Here is a 14,266-nt window from a genome sequence, read left to right as displayed (position 1 = left end):
CTCAGAGGGGCTGCTCTTCCAGATGCTGATGGCTGGAAGTCCAGCCCAGTGCACTGGCTTGGCAACTGCGGGAGTGACTGGTGGTACCCCAATAATATCTACCATATGGAGGAAAGCTGCAGTTTTCAAGGCTGATTCAATCACAACACTGAGGAAAACAGCTCCAGGTCCTCATGTTCCATGGAAGAGTCCAAGGAAATATCAAGCTAGGCCCTCTCCAAGGGATGATGGGTGGCTCTACAAGTCTGAGGCAATAACCTTATGAGGACCAAGGAATCACATTTGCTCGTCATCAGTTCAGTCACTCATTCGTGTCTGAGTGGATTGCAGCACACCAGGCTTCCCTGTCCATCACCAACTCCCGGAGCATGCTCAAACTCATATCCATTGAGTCAGTGATGCCATCAAACCATCTCATCCTCTGTCGTCCCCTTCTCCTCCTGTTTTCAATCTTCCCCAGGATCAGGGTCTTTTCCAGTGAGTCAATTCTTCTCATTAGGTGGCCAAAGTATTGGAGCTTCAGCTTCAGCATCAGTCCTTCCAATAAATACTCAAGATTGATTTCTTTTAAGATTGATGGGTTTAATCTCCTTGCAGTCCAAGGGACTCTCAAGGGTCTTCTCCAACACCACATTTCAAAGGCATCAATTTTTTGGTGATCAACGAGAATTCCCTGATAGCTCAGTTGGTAAAGAATCTGCCTGCAGTGCAGGAGACCTAAGTTCAATCCCTGGGTCAGGAAGATCCCGTGGAGAAGGAAATGGCAACCCACTCCAGTATTCTTGCTTGGAAAATCCCCATGGACAGAGGAGCCTGATGGGCTGCAGTCCACGGGGTCACAACAGTTGGACATGACTTAGCAACTAAATGACAGCTTTCTTTACGGTCCAACTCTCACATCCATACGTGACTACCAGAAAAACCACAGCTTTGACTAGATGGACCTTTTTCAGCAAAGCAATGTCTCTGCTTTTTAATATGCTGTCTAGGCTTGTCATAGCTTTTCTTCCAAGGAGTAAGCGTCTTAATTTCATGGCTGTAGTCACCATGTGCAGTGATTTTGGAGCCAAAGAAAATAAAGTCTGCCACTTTCCATTGTTTCCTCATCTATTTGCCATGACGTGATGGGACCAGATGCCATGATCTTTGCTTTTTAAATGTTGAGTTTTAAGCCAGCTATTTCACTCTCATCTTTCACCTTCATCAAGAGGCTCTTTAGTTGTTCTTCACTTTCTGCCATAAGGGTGGTGTCATCTGCATATCTGAGGTTATTGATATTTCTCCTGGCAATCTTGATTCCAGCTGGTGCTTCATCCAGCCCAGCGTTTCACATGAGTTAAATAAACAAGGTGACAATATACAGCTTTGATGTATTCCTTTCCCAATTTCAACTACTCCATTGTTTCATGTCTAGTTCTAACTGTTGCTTCTTGACCTGCATACAGGTTTCACAGGAAGCAGGTAAGGTGGTCTGGTATTCCCCTCTCTTGAAGGATTTTCCACAGTTTGTTGTGATCCACACAGTCAAAGGCTTTAGCATAGTCAATGAAGCAGAAGAAGATGTTTTTCTGGAATTCTGCTTTTTCTATGATCCAACGGATGTTGGCAATTTGATCACATTTGCTCACCACCTCCCCAAAGCTGGACAGATGAACCCTCACAGACATGAGATAAGTTTGCCTCTGATCTGCCCCCAGTTCATCCTTCAGCACATTCAACCACATTTCTAAGATGCTGCCTTCTGACCTAGGTTATAGTCTGGACCATCCCAGTCTGACCACACACCCATACAGCAAGCTCCTGCTACTATGTATATGCAGGATTATCATTCCCTACCCCCAGGAGTCACCATCCCCTTCTCTGTTCCTTAGGTTGGCTGGAAACAAGGAAACTATTTCAGACTGCCTCCTCTGCTCACCCCCCTCCCCACACTGGTCGGCTAGATCTGCAGCCTGATTTTTGAAAGCCAAATAATAATACTAATTCCAAGAGAATTAGTAGCAGGGGGTAGCAGCGTGGTTTAGAGCTTAGGTGCCTGGAATCAAATTATACCTCCACTGCGTACTACCTGTGTGGCCTTGAGCAGGTCACTTAACATCTCTGTGCCTCAGGTTTCTCTGAACGGGGTGATGACAGTGCTGCCCGGGTGGGACTGTTGTCACAATGTGCTAGTTACTGTTAGAACGCAGTGCACCGTCCCTGGGGCAGGAGGTACTCAGGAATGATATCATTAAGACAGCCATACGCTAGCAACTCAAATGGCAACCCACTCCAGTATTCCTGCCTGGGAAGTCCCAAGGACAGAGGAGCCTGGCACGCTACATCCATGGGGTCGCAAAAGAATCAGACACAACTTAGTGACTAAACAACAACAATGCTTTTGAGCGCTTATCCCATGCCAGACACCATGGTAAACGTTTTATATATATTAAATCGTACAATCCCAACTATCTACCTATCAAGCTATGCTATTATCCACAGTTTACTGATGTGGAAACACGGCTCAGAGTAGCTATGCCACTAGTCCAAAGTCACCACACGGGTAAGCAACCAAGAAAAATCTTTTATGTCTCCAGGAATGGTTGCCCAAGGGTGGAATCCTGGAAAGTGTGAAACAAGGTTTGGTGCAGCTCAAACGGTACTGAGGGTGCCTTCTAGGTGGTCAGGCCATGGCTAGTTCTTTCTCTTCCCTCATCCCAGAAACCTACAGAAAATACATAGTTCTCCTTGGGCCCCGGATCTGATACTTGGAAGTCGAAACTTTCCAGCTCTGTCTTCTCTGCCTGCCAGAGCTTGTCCTGAGCCATAAGGCCCTCTTCTGCCAGGAAGCCTTTTAGAATCCTTCCCACACCCAACTGCAAAGAGGTTTCCCTCCTTTCCTTCCCTATTAGATTTCTACCTCAATTACACTCTTTCGGCATATTCACTTCCTGACACCTTCTTTATGTAGGTCTCTTAGCACACTGGATCTCATGAGCAGGTGTGGCTACCCCACAAAGCCAGAGGCATTGCCTTTAACCCTAGGCTACAAGGCCTAACCCAAGTGGTATCTATCACAGCTTCAAGCGGCCTAACACTGAGATGGACCAGAGAAGTCATCTCTCCCTGAATTTTACAGCAAGGGGCACCAACTTGCTTCACTCACCCAGTCAGGCAGTGGAGGAACCAGACTCAAACCCAGGACTCTTGACTTCTAGCCCAGAGCTCTCACACTGAGGACCTGGAGGACTGTCTCCAGGATGATTCAGGATATTGAATTAACAGGCAATGTATACAAGAAGGGTCTAATACACACGCATTTCCCCACTACCACCATCCTCAGGATACTGAGTTCCCTGCTCATCTCCCTGGCCTGCTCACAATTATAGTCCAGTGTCTGTGCATTTGCATCCCATTGATGAGACTGAAATGCCAGCCATTAGTCTCCATTCTTCACACTCTTAAATGAGAGGGCCAAGATTAATGAAGCATCTTCTCTCAATCAAGAAGCCATTTCAGGCTGTGCTTCTTAAGCCCAGCGAGTTGTGCAGATGAATTAATACTGACCTTTTTATTTTCCACTGGAGGATTGGTGGTGCTCCCCCTACCCCTACACTGTTTGAGGAGCAATCCTGCTCCAGCCACTTGGTTCAGCAGCCAGGAGTGTGAGCGCAAAGTGATGGTGTCACCTCACAGCACTGAGGGCAGATCATTCCCAGGAGCAGTTGGGTGGGGCAAGCAGGCTGATGTAGCTTCTAGAGCCTCCTCCTACTCAATACACCCACACCTAACAAAACACAAAAGCAGACAGAGGACCCAACAGGAAAGTGTTGCCAAGCCAAGCCCTTGATGTGCAGTGGGGGTCCCGGAGCCAAGACTGGAACTAAGCCAGGGTAACATTCAAAATAGCTAACAGCAAAGTGTGGCATGAGCACCGACCAATCAGGGCAGACGCCCACCATGAACCACCATAGGGCCAGCCAGGCGCATCCCAGGGGCTATCAGCTGTGGACAGAGCATTTGTTCTCCCAAGAAATGAAGAAGGTTGGGGTGTTGATCCAGCGAGAGAGAAAAAGTAGGCGGAGAGGGAAGAGGATCAAGTAACATGATGGGAAGAGTTGAACTCAAGTCGTGGAAACAATCAAGGGACATTATAAAAAAGCAACATCTAATCTTAAATCCTAAGTTGCTTGTGTTTTTGCAAGAGAAATTGCTCCCCGTTAGTGAAGGACTCTACACACAAATGTCTGTCTATGTCTGTGTGTGATATAGCAGGGTGGGAAGGTTGTGGGGGGAAGGGGCTGAATTATACATCTGAATCCCCACATTTCTGGACAGGAAGGCATTCTAGAGTAGGGGGCAGATGAGCTGGAACTTTCAGAATGAGTAGGAGCTTTCCAGTGTGAAGATCTCTCTCTCCCCTACGCTTCAGAAGCGAATCTGCTCCTGTTTCTACTACAGAATTAGCTAAGCTTTGTCTGTATCTGTACAGGTCTCTTCCTAGGACGTGAGTTCCTTATTGGAGGGGTCCTGCTTCTTTCATCTCTGCATCCTCAACACCCAGCATATGTTTGACCCAGAATCACTGGCCCATCTTTCCCTCTAGAGTATAAATGTATTCAATCAGGAGCATGTCAGAAGGTGGAAGAGAGGCTGATAATAATCATGGCGAGGGAGAGGTCATATGCAAGATGACGTTGATGAAGGCTATGCTCAAGACAGAAAGTGCTGGAAGAAGAAACTGTGGATATTGGGCGGATGAGTAACAATTTCTGTCTCATTATCTCTTATTTCCTGAGTGAAACTTGTAAATGCTCTGTTTCTGTGTCCACTGAATGGACCAGTGTCACCACACATGCAGTTACACACACCCACAGACACACACACACACACACACACACACACACACACCCCGATAACAATAATGATGATGGTGGTACGAGTAGACCAGCGTTCAGAATCACAATGCATGTTCTCAGTGGTACACATTTCAAATTTTTTTTTTTTGCTTGCATTTCTGTTTATTCATTCAGCCAGCCGAGCACCTCCTACGCGCCAGCAGCTTCGCTAGGTGTCAGGATTAAATACAGTCCCTCGACCTCAAGAAAAGAAAGCGGCCACTTCACACACGAATCACATGAGATTTTTCTTAGTTTATGATATGTCATAGGAGCACAGGGAAAGGAAGGAGGAAGTGTCAGCTAGCTGAGCCCGGAAAGAAAGATGGGATTCAGGCAGGAAAAGGAGCAGAGGGCGTCCTGGGGAGAGAGGCAGCATGAGTGAAAGTCTTATTGTCTTCATTCGTATTTGGTACTGCTTTTATAGCATGTTAATACATATTTTTTTCTGCTTAAAAATTAAAAGCAGGGCTTCCCTGGTGGCTCATTGGTAAAGAATCCGCCTGCCAGTGCAGGAGATATGGATTCGGTCCCTGATCCTGGAAGATCCCACATGCCATGGGGCAATTCAGCCCGTGAGCCACAACTATTGAGCCTGTGCTCTAGAGCCTGTGAGACACAATCACTGAAGCCCACGTGCTCTAGAGCCCGTGCTTCACAGCAAAAGAAGCCACCACTGAGAAGCCCACACACCACAACTACAGAGTAACCCCCACTCACCACAACCAGAGAAAAGCCCACACAGCAACGAAGACCCAGCACAGCCAAAAAGAAAGAAAGAAAGAAAATTACTTTTTAAAAAGAAAATGGCATTTAGAGCCTGGAGTAAGATACCAAAGTTGTAGCAACAGATGAGCTACCAGAAGAAGCTGCCCTGGGAAGGCTATGCTTACCACCTGCAGTCCCCTGTGAAGGAATCTGGACTTTATTCAGCATGACACCATGGAGGCTTTCTAAGCTGGTGATGAGGGAACAGGACAGCCAGAGGCAGACAGCTGGCCATTTCCTTGAGGCTGGGAAGACCTGTTTCCAAGGCAAGCTCCACTGGAAGGTCCACGCATCATCCCCAAGGCTGCCGTGAGCACCGCCCTCCCGTGCAGACATTAGTCCTTGGGCTGTGTGAGGGCCAGGGAACGCTTCACTCACGTAAAATCATCCTTCTCCCACACGGTTTCTCTTTTCCAAAGAGAAAAGAAAAGCTGGTCTCTACCCAAGGTTGTGTGCTCAGGTGTGGCTATCCTCGTGAGATCAGTGTGTGGGGTGGTCTCCATGGAGATGCCATGTTGGTTCAGGGTGGAGGAGCAGAGCCACCCCACACCTGTCTGAGCCTGCACCTGGGCAAGCTCTGCATTTTCCAATAGGACCAGGCAGCGCACATCGTCGAGAATGGGTGGGTCCACCCAGGAAAACTTGCACTAAAGACAAAGTTAGAAAACTAGGCAGCAGGAGGCAAAACCCATTCATAACATGAACAGAACCCAGCCACTCACCATGGCCCTAAGGCTGACTCACAACTGGAACACCCAATCTAAATGTCTGCCTCATTTGGTGCTGCTTTTCATAGCCTATCGACAAATATTTTCTGTTTAAAAAGATGTTTTGACTTCCTTGCAGGAACATGTACCCTTCTTATACAAGAAAAAAGAAAACTAAAGCTTAAAGATCAAATCTTTTAGCAAACTGATAGAATCCAAAAGGGAAATATATTCTAAAATATGCAAAAACAAGGCTACACACACACACACACACACACACACACACACACACATTCACCAAAAAAACTCACAGCAGCATATAAGCAACCCCCAGCTCATTCTCCAGAGCTCCAGAAAACCTCCTTGCCCTTGGCAGCCGGGCCATGGAAGGCCCCCCCAAATCCCCCACCATCTGGCATTTTTGTCTGCAAAGCACAGGCCTTTCTACCCTGGGCTGCCTGCCCACCCTGCGGATGAGGCCAGGCACTGGTGAGGGCTGCCTGGGCTTTGCCTCCCTGCCATGGTAACCACCACAGGCGCGCACGCGCACACACACACACACACACACACACACACACACGCATATGCATAGGCACACGCACACGCACACTCTCAGCCCTGCCTGCTTTCTGGCCCCGTCACCATAGGCTCAGGCCAGGGCAGCCTTGACTGTCAGCTCTGTCCTAGTCCCACCTACCCCACACAGCAGCCAAAAAGGCACACATGTCAGGGAGGGGGCAGGGAGAGGAGAAACAGCCACAGGAAGGCAGCAGGACTCGCAGGAGGGAGCAAGGCCCTGGGGAGGGGGGCACGCAGGCAGGTGGCAGAGGGGCCCTCATTAGCCAGACCATCTGTCAAGAGTGAAGGAAAGACACCCCGCTCTGCAGTCCAGGGCCCTGCTGTACATACACTCACGCACTCTCACACACGTACAAGCACACACACAATTACACACACACATATATTGACATCCACCCATGCCCACATGCCCATAAAATCCTACACAAAGATATACACATTCTCCCCTACATGTGAACACAAAACTGTACACAAATGACAACTGCACACACACACACGAACGGACGTACGCACCGATACGTAGTCACACACTCATGCGTAACCACGCACAAAGACAAACATGACTGTATGTACACATGTGCTTAAACCTACACCATATGTAGTCAAACATACATACGCACCGATATGTAGTCACACACTCATGCGTAACCACGCACAAAGACAAACATGACTGTACGTACACATGTGCTTAAACCTACACCATATGTAGTCAAACATACATACGCACCGATATGTAGTCACACACTCATGCGTAACCACGCACAAAGACAAACATGACTGTATGTACACATGTGCTTAAACCTACACCATATGTAGTCAAACATACATACGCACCGATATGTAGTCACACACTCATGCGTAACCACGCACAAAGACAAACATGACTGTACGTACACATGTGCTTAAACCTACACCATATGTAGTCAAACATACATACGCACCGATACGTGGTCACACACTCATGTGTAACCACGCACAAAGACAAACATAACTGTGCGTACACATGTGCTTAAACGTACACCCATATGTAGTCAAACATACATACGCACCGATATGTAGTCACACACTCATGTGTAACCACGCACAAAGACAAACATAACTGTATGTACACATGTGCTTAAACCTACACCCATATGTAGTCAAACATACATGCACAGACTCACACGCATAAGCACATACTCCCACATGGCTACATTCTCTCTCCCATGCAACCCCACGCCCATGCACAAATCCACTCAGACCTCTTCCCCACTGCCATCCTGCCAGGCCATGGGTCCTCCACCTCCATGCTCTATGCCCCTTTCATGCTCCATACCCTCTCTTCCACCCAGCAGTCCTACAAGGCCTTGCTGCCCTGCCACTCACGAGTCAGGAGAGCAAGGGGTGGCAAAGACTGGGTGAGGAAGAGTTCAACACCATACTGAGAAGCATTGATCACAGTCTTTTTTCTGGAGACGCTTAAAATGTAAGGAGAAAGAGAAGGCAGCTAACACGATCAATGGCTCCCTGACTTCACTACTTTGCTAAAAGCAAGACCTAGACCACCAGAGGGCTACCTCCAAGGTCTGAGGCACTGTTAACACACCGCTTGATTGTGGTTGGGAAGATGGTAGGGTACGCAGGTTCAGGGCACTGAGCTGGTCTCAGTAGCACCATACTTGGGCTGCATGATCTTTGTTTCTAGCATCTCTGAACTAAGATGGGGATTATACCTTCTGCACCAGAGTTCTGTGTAGTCTCATGAGATCATACCTGGACCGTGATCACCCGGCACCTGGCACATGCTAAGAACTCAATAAACCTCAACTATTTTCCTCTTGAAGACTATTATCCATATTTCCAAGTTTTATTAAAGAACCATAATCCAGGTGAGGGCTCCAGGTTATTTCAAAGTTATCTTTTATTTAGAGAGATGCAGATGTAGAGACTTGCACACATAGTGGGAGAAGGAAAAGGCAGGACAAACTTTAAGAGCAGCCTTGAAATATATACACTGCTGATGCTGTTGCTGCTGCTGCTGCTCCTGCTGCTGCTAAGTCGCTTCAGTCGTGTCCGACTCTGTGCGACCTCATAGACGGCAGCCCACTAGGCTCCCCCATCCCTGGGATTCTCTAGGCAAGAACACTGGAGTGGGTTGCCATTTCCTTCTCCAATGCATGAAAGTGAAAAGTGAAAGTGAAGTCGCTCAGTCGTGTCTGACTCTTAGTGACCCCATGGACTGCAGCCTACCAGGGTCCTCTGTCCATGGGATTTTCCAGGCAAGAGTACTGGAGTGGGGTGCCATCGCCTTCTCTGAATATATACACTACCATGCGTGAAACAGACAACTAATGGAAGCTGCCATATAACATAAGGAGCTCGTCTCGGGGCTCTGCAATGACCTAGAGAGGTGGGATAGGGATGGCGGTGGGAGGCAGGTTCAAGAGGGAGGGGGTATATATACGTATTTATATGCATATACATATATATATATATATGGCCGATTCATGTTGTAAGGCAGAAACCAACACAACATTGTAAAGCAATTATCCTCCTACTAAAAATAAAAATAAATAAATGAAGTATCTTCTATTTCAAATGAACCAAAATGGTGCCCATGGGCTGGACTCTGAAGTCAGTGTGGCCTGGCAGGACCACACATCTACTGTTTGCTGATTACGGTCTCCACCTGCAGCCGTGGAGGAGGCACAACCTCTGTTCCCAGAAAGTTTAGCCTCCCCTGGAGAAGAAAGAGAAGTTTGGAAACAAACACAATAAAAGGAAATAGATTAAAAATGGAGAAAACAACCCACATTCATTTGCCAGTAAGGAAAATGAGACTTGGAGAAGCAAAATGATAATTTGCCCAGGGATGCACAGCTGATAAAGGGCAGAGCAGGGGCCTGAGCTCAGGCCTACCTTGAGGTCAGATCTCATGCTCTTTCCACTGTAACGTGGAGCTCAAGGGAGTCCACCTTTAGAGCAAATATAAACTCTGGCCGACTGGGTGGTGGGTTCCTAGCAAGCATGGCCTAAACCTCTCAGAGTGACTCAGACTTGATAGAAATAAAAAGTCAGAGAGAATGAATAAAGAAAAGAAAATAGGAAGTTTTAAATCTCTCATCCATAAACAAAGCAGAATACATAAACAACCCAGGAATGGCCCTCACAGGAGGTAACACCATGCACTTTTACAGAGGGACTTACAAGACCTGAATAAATGGGAAGATGTGCTATATTTACACATTTGAAGGCTGATTATGAAGAAAATGTTCTTTTTTCCAACTTTACACAGAACTTTAACCAATTCTAATCAAAATCCTAAGGCCATTATGTTTTGAACTTAGAAAAACCGTTCTACGTTTCATCTGGAAGAATAAATAGATAAAGTTGGGCAAGAAAATACTGAAAAAAGAAGCCTAGTGTGGAACTTGGTATACTGGGTATGAAAACTTATTTATACATCTATTAAATTTTAAACATTGATATTGGCGCAAGAACACATAGGTCAATAAAACAGAATATGTAGCCAGAAACAGATATTGGTACATGCGAGAACTTAATACCAAATCAAGGGTGTTTCACAAACCAGTGAGAACAGGAGGGATGATTCAATAACAGACCTGGGGAAACCGGATACCCAGGGAAAATCCTGTTAGCATCTCACTTCACAGCATATATCCAAATAAAACAAACCTAGACAAAATGTAGGTGACTGTGTATCCAGTTTCCCTCTGAACACAATCACATCTATCAGGAGGAGCCACAATAGAAAAGATGAAGATTGAACTCTGAACAAATTTGAAACTTTGAAAGACAAAAAGCAACATAAGACAATGGTTGCAGCTGGTTGATGGATACAGAGATGCATTCATTACTGTATTCACTCTGCTTTTGCATGTGTTTGAAAATGACCATGGTTAAAAATAAAAGTTTAAAAAACAAACATAAATTTAAAAGGCAAACAACCATAGAGAAAAATACTTTTTTAACATCCGTGGGGCCTATAAACCACTGTTATCTTTAAGGTGCAAAGTGCTCCTCCAAATGACTAACAAGCATCAGCAATTCTTTGGCCACCTAATACGAACAGCTGACTCACTGGAAAAGGCCCTGATGCCAGAAAAGACTGAAGGCAGAAGGAGAAGAGGGCAACAGAGGATGAAATGGTTGAGAGGATGGCATCATTGACTTGGTGACTGAACAACAAGCATCAGCAGACGGGAAGTGGCTGTGGATTACTCTCTGAGCATCCAGTCCCCCTTCCTTCTTCCTCACAGTCCTGGATTTCTATTGAAACCCACAAGTTCTTGGGATGCTGACTTCATCCCCAGCCCTGAGGAGATCGTGTGACCTGACTACACCAATCAATGCCTCCCAGTCCCCAGTCACTGTGATTGGTTTGGAAGGGGCACGTGAACCCAACAGGATGAATCTCAGGGCTTTTAATGGGCATGGGGACTGAGAAGTTACTTCTTTCCCGCTGGACTTTAGTGGAGTCCCAGAAGCTCTAGGAGACCCCTAGGGCTGGGAGTAGCGAGAAGTCTCTCTGAAATAAAGCCCATGCTGGAAAGCTGAGCCAAGAAGAGATGAGAGAGAGAAAGAGGGCTCAGTGATATTTTTTTGAATCCTGGACCAAGTTTCACCTAATGTTATATCTACTCCTATATAAATGCAAATAGACAACAATTACATTTTGGGGGATTTCTGTTACCTGCAACCAGAAGCAACCAAACTAAAATGAGCTAAATGAGCCTGAGAGTGTAGAGATTGGCAAGCAGGCACCGCCCCCAAAAGGGAGAAGTTGGTAGCTTTTTGCATGTGCCCCACAGGTGGGCAAGGAAGTTCAGCAGAGCTGATGTGGGCAGGCTTCCCCTCATGCAGAGGTTGGGTAGGTCTCACCCATGCTCTGGTTTTGGTTCTGGCTCATCTCCAAGCTGCCCCATAACGCCCTTCTTCTCTCTCTGATGGAAGAGACTCGGATGCCACTTGGGCTCCTGGAGTCACCACAGCAGGCAGTCCCCCTCAGTAATGTAACTTGTTCTGACTAGGAAGATGCTGAAGCATCTGGGGGCAGGTGCTCTTGGGTTATTTTGTCAGAGATCCATAATATCCAATCTGAAGCTTCCTTCTCCTGCCCTGAGCTTGGAGACCGGATCAGGGACTCTACCAGCAGAATGCCACCTCACTGGAGTGGTCAGTGGGGCATGGGGATTACCAAGAGATATCTGGGTGTGGCCTCTTCAACTTTACAAGGCCAAAAGGAGCCTTCTCTATGTACCCACAGAGGCCCAGACTCAGGGACAGTTAAATCAGGACCCCTGTTGAACAAACCCAGTCGTCAATTGTGTTCATCAGCCGGGGCGAACCTTTCTTTGTGGACCTGGAATGTCCGGGCCCATAGGCAGGATCCCTGCGTGCATCTCAGTCCCCGCGGCAGCCTAGGGAGCCTGATACTGGGGCCAATGAGGACACAGGTCATCCCCCAGGCGTGGGGAGGGCTGATGGTGTGAACTGCCCACAGTCTAGGGTCGGTGCTGAGAGGACTCACCTTCTATCCTGGTCCCGGAATTCTGCCCCAACGTGTATTTGCCAAATTTGCTTCTAGGAATCCCACTTTTTAAGACAGCACTTTTCCACAACCACTCATCTTTTTAAAAATTATTACTTTTCCTAGCTGTTATTTTTGCATTCTTTTATAAATCCATTTTGAACAAAATACTTCATAGACACAAAAGAATGTAACAAATATGTTAAAATGCACAATATGAAAATGACCTCCCCACCCCATTTGAAAGCTAGAACATCACCAGTGAGTTGTATCCGCCTATCCCTCTGTTATACTTTGCCCCACTCAAAGCAGCCAAATCTTGATTTTTGTGTTTATCATTCATTTGCTTTTTGTGTAATTTTTTCACATGAATGATTTATAAAATTGGAATCAAATTCTCTGTATCTTCTTACTTCACTTAACTTAATATGCCTCTAAGATGTATTCATGTTGTTCCAAATAGCTGAGGTTCGTTCGTTTTCATTGCTGCATTACATTCTTTTGTGTAAGTGTATTCTAATTTATATATCCGTTCATCTGTCTACAGACATTTAAGTTGCTTGAGTTGGGAGTTTTCTGCTAAACCAAACATGCTCCTAGAAACACTCCTAAAACACTGGTACCCACAGGCAAGAAGCTCTCTGGGCATTGCTGAGTCAAAGTGAAAGAAAGTGAAAGTCCCTCAGTCGTGTCCGACTCTTTGCAACCTGATTGTCTATACAGTCCATGGAATTCTCCAGGCCAGAATACTAGAGTGGGTAGCCTTTCCCTTCTCCAGGGGACCTTCCTAACCCAGGGATCAAACCCAGGTCTCCCACATTGCAGGCGGCTCTTTACCAGCTGAGCCACAAGGGAAGCCCAAGAATACTGGAGTGGGTAGCCTATCCCTTCTCCAGCAGATCTTCCTGACCCAGGAATCAAACCGGGGTCTCCTGCATTGCAACTGAGCTATCAGGGAAGCCCAATGCTGGGTCAGTCTATACTCAAATGTTCAGTTTCACAAGATTAGTTCTAGCCGCATTCCCACATTCTCCCTTTAAGTGTGTGGTTGCCTGTATTATTATTCCCCATTACTCACTCCCCAAACTATAAGGGGATTGATTATTCATCTCCACTGATATCTGTGGTATGCAGTGTCTTGCTTTGGGGGACATGTCTCTACCAAGTGACTTGCTTTGACCAATGGAACATTAAAAAAAAAGTACCAAGTACCTTATCTAAGCAGAAAGTTTAAGAGTCATCACGTGTTCTGTCTTTGCTCTTTTTCCCTCTGCCATGAGATTTTCATGTTCCCAGTGGGAGCTGTTCCATCAGCCCGGACCCTAAAACAAAAAGACATGGAGCAGAGCTGCAGCCAACATAAATGATAAAAGACTTTGAGTGAAAGATAAAACTTTGTTGTTATAAGCCATTGAGTTTACAGGTTGATTGTTACAGCATCATAACACAGCAAAGCCTGCCTGAGACAAGACATTCCACTAATATTTACTGAGCATCTCCCACAAACAGGCATGTGCTGGGCTCTGTGAAAGCAATGATGTCCAAAGTAGACAAGGCTTGTGGCTTCATGGATCAAACTCTGGATAAGCAGCACATCAAAACGGTTCTAGAGATTCCCTAGTATACCTCTCAGGGACAAACTCATCAGTTAGAACTCCTCCCATCAGAGGTAACATGCCTGATAAAGAAACGTGCAGTTTCCCCAAATCCTAGTCAGAACAAGGATGCTTGCTGAAGTTTGGACAGAGGGGAAAAAGGCACAGTTGGGAAAGGCAGCTAAGAACTGAGCTTCTGCTCCAGAAGTG

The 14,266-nt window shown here is 46.4% G+C and overlaps 1 protein-coding gene and 1 long non-coding RNA gene across 6 annotated transcripts in view; both read right to left on the bottom strand.

Moving 5' to 3' along the window:
• The window catches only part of LOC139180440 (uncharacterized), a 142,085-nt gene extending 135,853 nt beyond the window's left edge, over window positions 1–6,232 (bottom strand). For 3 of the 5 annotated variants that reach the window (XR_011564708.1, XR_011564707.1, XR_011564709.1), the window contains exon 1: window positions 5,771–6,232. This is a non-coding gene — a long non-coding RNA (uncharacterized lncRNA). The remainder of the gene's footprint in view (window positions 1–5,770) is intronic. The other 2 variants (XR_011564710.1, XR_011564706.1) reach the window with 2 other exon arrangements.
• RPS24 (ribosomal protein S24) overlaps window positions 1–14,266 on the bottom strand; it is a 257,955-nt gene that overhangs the window by 166,954 nt on the left and 76,735 nt on the right. The gene's annotated exons all lie outside the window — the stretch shown is intronic.

Source organism: Bos indicus, chromosome 28 (genome assembly GCF_029378745.1).
Source record: "Bos indicus isolate NIAB-ARS_2022 breed Sahiwal x Tharparkar chromosome 28, NIAB-ARS_B.indTharparkar_mat_pri_1.0, whole genome shotgun sequence".
Lineage (NCBI taxonomy): Eukaryota > Metazoa > Chordata > Mammalia > Artiodactyla > Bovidae > Bos > Bos indicus.
This window is presented reverse-complemented; position numbering and strand designations above follow the sequence as displayed.